This window comes from Austrofundulus limnaeus, unplaced genomic scaffold (genome assembly GCF_001266775.1).
Source record: "Austrofundulus limnaeus strain Quisiro unplaced genomic scaffold, Austrofundulus_limnaeus-1.0 Scaffold3, whole genome shotgun sequence".
NCBI classification, from domain to species: domain Eukaryota; kingdom Metazoa; phylum Chordata; class Actinopteri; order Cyprinodontiformes; family Rivulidae; genus Austrofundulus; species Austrofundulus limnaeus.
Genome location: NW_013952405.1, coordinates 1,411,229 through 1,416,931, shown reverse-complemented (window position 1 = coordinate 1,416,931; position 5,703 = coordinate 1,411,229).

The window sequence follows — 5,703 nt, the reverse complement described above, 5'->3', positions numbered from 1 at the left end:
ACACACACACACACACACACACACACACACACACACACACACACACACCAAAAATATTAACACTGCGATTTGACTGATGTTCTTGAGTCAAATATGCAAATAAATGTCAAATAGGTGATAATTATATGACATTTCTCATATTAATTTTTTAACATAGATATTAAACAGTAAATCGAAATAAAATGCACTATGTAAACACCCCAATCAGAATATTCTGATTGACTAAGCTCGATCAGAATGGATTTGTAATCTGAATGAGAGGGGTGGTTTATGCCTGTTGATAATTCAAATGGTGTGCATGTAACACTCTAAACATGTTATTCTGGTTTTGGAAAACTGACCTGACATGTGCGCCCTATGTCCACCTGGCTAGATGCTAATTTGTCAGGGAAACAAAATTGGTTGGTTAGCAAAAAAACATTTTTATTAGAAACTTTGAAAGAACTCAAAATTATCGAATACCTTGATGGTCGAAAGTGTAAGGAACACAGATACAGTATATTTCAGCGTTTAACATTTGTTTATATTCTTCACAGAGTGCAATGCATGTCAGTACTTTTATTCTGATGAAAAGCCTGGTGAATGTACAATAAATTCTCATCATGATCAGATGAATTAATTCTGTGCCCATATAAATGATGCATACAAATTATTTAAATACTTTAATGTTATTATTATATGAATTATTTGAATACATTTTGATCTGATCAAAGAATTTTGCACATGTAAACATAGCTAGTGATGCAGAAACCTGATTTTGCATTGACAGGAGCTCTGCAAACCCTCAAAAGTGACACGTCTCAGTCTCCATCTGCCACTTGTGAACCTCTGAACTTGGTCGTATGCACTTTTGTTCAGAACTTATTCATTTTTTTCAACAGTGTTTTGTCAGCAGGGCTGGCAGCCAGAGTTTGAAATATGAATGAGTCAGTGTCTGGATGAGGATTCAGAGGGCTGAGGGTTTTGTTTTCTCCCCCCACCCCCCGTTCCTCTGTGATTTTGCCGTCTGGATGAGCCTTTTTTGTTGTTGTTGAGTTTYAAGTATTATGAGATTGTTTGCTCRTCACAAAGGGCTGCTCAGTTGCTCCGTATGCTCATATTTATGGTGACTACAGYGCATTATCTGCACCAAAACCCCCAAATCTTGGTAGGCTTGTGTAGTTTTTTTTTCTAATCTGAGCTGCATACACAGCATACTAAACTTAAACACAACATAATTCCATGCAGCAGATATTCTRCATGTTGTGCAGAATAAGTGCGAAGAGACAAGCACACCATCTAGTGGTTTAGGACCTCATTTAAATTGTAAAGCAATCAAACATTTCCAAGCACTGAACAGAGTAAAAAAAAAAAGAAAAAAGAAAGAAACATAATGTAACACGCATAAATGAATATTTGCTAAAGATTAAAAGTAATTTAAAAAGTACAAGAAAAAAGGGGTAGACACTTTCAAAGAAACACTTTTTAAAGAAGTAGGCCAACATAYTTGCATAGTTACTTGCTTTCTTGTTAAGATCAGTGCTGCTGTTATGTCTGTTTATTCTACTGATTCAATMCGAAGATACATTTATTTATTGTAATGATGCAACATCTCTAAATGAAAGAAACAAACACAAAAACCTCAGATTTAACAAGAAAATATGCACAAAAGAGTACAAAAATCTTTGAGCGTTTATTCACATTGCATTGATTTCGAATGACARGGTCAGAAAACATGAAAACATTACATATTTTCTGCACGTTTGTGAGTTTACTCCTTGAATTTTGGAAATTTGTCTCGTGTTTGATATGGACRGATTGAAACAAGTTTTAAATTATGAATACAAACTTGTTAAAGTAACAAGGAGCCAAGTGAAAGCACTCCCACTGCCTTCAGTCTGTATGGGAAGCTTATTAGCTGGCTGTTGGCTGCACCCTCTAATTTACATACATCAGACTGATTGGAGTTCAATTCTGGAGTTATTCCTTGGATTAATCTTTTGCCTGCAGTCACTGACGTGGCCACTGTCACATTTGGTAGTGGGCGAGTTGTCAATAGAATAAAAATGTAGTAGTCGAAGAGCCTAGACTCAAAATTTGATGGACCAGTACCATCTGGGGTTTTGAATGCTCATACTGTTTACATCATTGGAGATGGAAAACAGGTAATATCATTGTGTATTTGGTGGCCTTCCTTGTTTAACACGCGGTTATAATCCTACCGTTAGTTATCCACTTTCTAAAATACTGACACATATTACATAGACATCTGCTGTATGTATGACTGGTTGCCAGGGGCTTAATWTCATAGTAAGAACACAAAGAAAAGAGTCATAACAAGGCAGAAAACAGGCAGTTTCAGGAACAAAAAATACTATCAAATGACAAAATAAAAGTATAGAAAAACCAAAAACCAAAAACCAAAGTCATTTAAAAATGGATCTGACAAGGGCTGAGCAAAATCATAGAGCCTATAGGGGAGATCAAGTGTGCAAACAGATGTGCTGATTGCCATTTGCTGGTTGGCAGAAAGCAAACAATCAACAGAGCATGACAGGTTAAAGAAAAGAATCAACCAATATTTGTTAATTCAGCCAACTTTCATTCTGGTGTGTCATTGTTAAATAAAACCCCCAAATTTATCCAGATGTATGGCGCCTCCTGGATATACGGAATTTATTGGTGTTGAATGGAAAGTATAAATATATACCTTTCTGTCAACCTTTTGGTTTGTTCCATCACACCTTTGTGATACACTTCATACTCCAGCAGGATATAGCAGGGGTATGTAGTCTAGCATGAAGATGACTGTGGCAGAGATACAGCTGACACAGGTTTAACAAAACACTCAAAACGTTTTTAATACTTAAGTATATTTTATAACAGAAATGTATGTTTGATACTTGCGTACTATAAATGTCAGCTACTTTAAGAATTTTACCTTGGTAATATTCTTAAAGGAGACTTTAACTTTTTACCAAAGAAATGTAAGGTACTTTCACTCAAGTATCACATTGAAGTAAATGGTAAATGAACTAAATGRACAAACTAACTTCCTTATTTTAACAAGTTAAATTAGTAAGCTGTGAATCAAAACTCACTGTTGGGTGGCAGCAAATTTTTAGTAACACAATAAGTCAGTATGCTGACTTTATAGAGTGCATTGCACATAAAAATATATCACAATCACTAATTGCAGTAACTACAAAGTAGCATTAAGCGTTGACAGTTTTTTCTGACAGTTAATTGCACACGATACAATTTTGCCTAACTCTAATTGAAACACACATTCTTACACTGGTGGTGGTAAGCTACAATGTAGCCACAGCTGCCCTGGGGCACACTGACAGAGGTGATGCTGCCATGCACCGGTGCCACCGGACCCTCTGACCACCACCAGCAGGCAAGGCAGGTGAAGTGTTTTGCCCAAGGACAAAATGACTGAGACTAATGGAGCAGGGTATTGAACCGACCAGTAACAGGACRACTCCTCTAACTACTCTGCTACAGCTGCCCCTACTTTATACAAGACTTGTTGTGAAACTACTTCATAATTTCAGCCAAAACCCACTACCGTGCACCCAGAGAAATGGATAAAAAGACAATCCAACACTCTGGACATACATTGGTTCAGATGATTCATGGGAGGATTGCTGAAGCCCTGAAAGACACTTGAAATAAAACACACCAAGTCTAAAACACAATCTTAATTAACCTAACCAATCTCTGACGCAKATACAATCCCACATAGATGTTCAGATATTTATTTCCTGTGTTTACATCACCCATGAGCACAAGCATAAYGCTCCATTGTATTGCAGACCAAACRCTTCACACGAATCAACGCATCAAGAGCTGCATGCTGGGAYGAGGGCTTGGGTTATGAACTGCCCCACATCTCCTTAGCCTCTATTATCTCTGTTGATTGTTAAAGGATTTCAATTAGGATTCACAGAAGTTAATATGATTGCTTGCTGTTGATCCTTTCTTGCTTCCTTCCATGGAAGCCAATTATGCATTAGTAGGAGTAGATGAGCGCTGGACGCTTCTAATGGATCTGCCTCTGCTTTTGTGTTCACATTACTGAGGGATATGGGTTGTGAAATGAGATCGCTACTGACTACTGTGCTATCAGTGCTCGCGCTATAAAACATTATGGGCCAGAACATGGTAAATTGTGTGACGCGACGGTGGGGTGGCAGGCTGTCAACTGTTTCCCTGCTCTCTTATCTGTTATCCACTCATCTCCTTCCTCGTCGTTTCCCCCCATTTTTGTCATCTTTTGTTTCTCTCCGGGTCCACTTATCTCAGTTTCTTCCCCCTCCTCCTCCTYTTCTGTGCTCACCCTGGAAACATTCCTTCTGCTCACATCTATTCCCCTTTTCTCTGTTCATTTACATCCCACTTTTCTCAGCCCTTATCTCCACACATCACTCCTTTTATTACACCTCCCCTCTTGCTCTGTTTTCCATCTCCTGCCCTCTGGTTGGCAACATTAACAGTCAAAACTTTGGCCAAGCTTTTAGCTGTTTTCACATCTGTATTTCTGTTTTCAGATTAACATATTAAAAAAAACATTTAATACATAAAGCTGTTAAATGATCTATAATCTTATTAAAGTGTCTGTGCTTTATCTGAAATGCAATTAAAGGGGCAATATCATGTAAAAATCAACGTTTTTGAGTTTTATATCATGTTATAATGTTAAACTCTCATAAAAACATGCCCAAAGCCTTGCTTTGAGTCATTCATGCATATTTGAGAAAYCCTGCAGCGTTTTTAGGAAGCCATGCTGAGGAGCAAAACGACAGGTGGGGACCAGAAATGCCTTTTGGTACCAGGAACGCCACTGGGACATGTCTTTAAGCCAAGCTTCCTCATCACAGAGCACACCTCCCCACTCCACACAACCTGCCCATGACTCCTGCAGGCTCTGGCAGTAACAGAGCAAAAGTGAAAGTGAAASTGAAACTGTCTGCTGAGATCCACTACTTCTCACTCAGTGAAGCTCTTTTCAGATTCAAAATACCTTTGAGGAAATGTATTTTCAGATGCCAAGTAAACTGCATCGTAGCACAGGCGCAAATCCTGACCCCCACCCACCCCGACCGAAATTGATGGGAAAGAAGCAGAAGGAGGTTCTTAAAGAGACAGAGGCCAATTTAAGGCGTTTAGAAGAGGAAGTGATGAGAAGATAAGTTTATTTTCTATTTAAACATAAAAACAGCATTTTAATTACAGCTAAAGGTGACATAGATACTTTATTATGGTATAGCWTTTCAATATGCCTGAGAAACACATAATATTGGCCCTTTAAAGGTGTGTGTAAAGATTTTTCTTTTCTGACAAGTGCAACCAAAACTGGAAGAAAAAAAAGTATCATAACACAACTTGTAGTTCTTAAAAAAAGAGTTCTGCTTCGTAAAAGTGAAAGAATGAAGCAGCAATGGTGTTTGCAGGTTCATCTGTCTTCACTCCACATTTGAGACAGTGTGATGGATCTTGCAGCAAGCTGTCCGTGTCACCGAAACCACGGAGCTGTTGCCGTGTCACTGCTCTCCGCTCAAACGGACACTTGGGGACGTGCTGGGTGATGAGCAGTTAGCGCTTCCATCAGGGCTCTTCCGGGGCCATCCGTGGAAAATGAAACCATCTCTGAACAGGTAACTCAATTTAACTCGTGGCCACTTTCTCCGGAGCTACAACCACAAATACTTTCCCAGC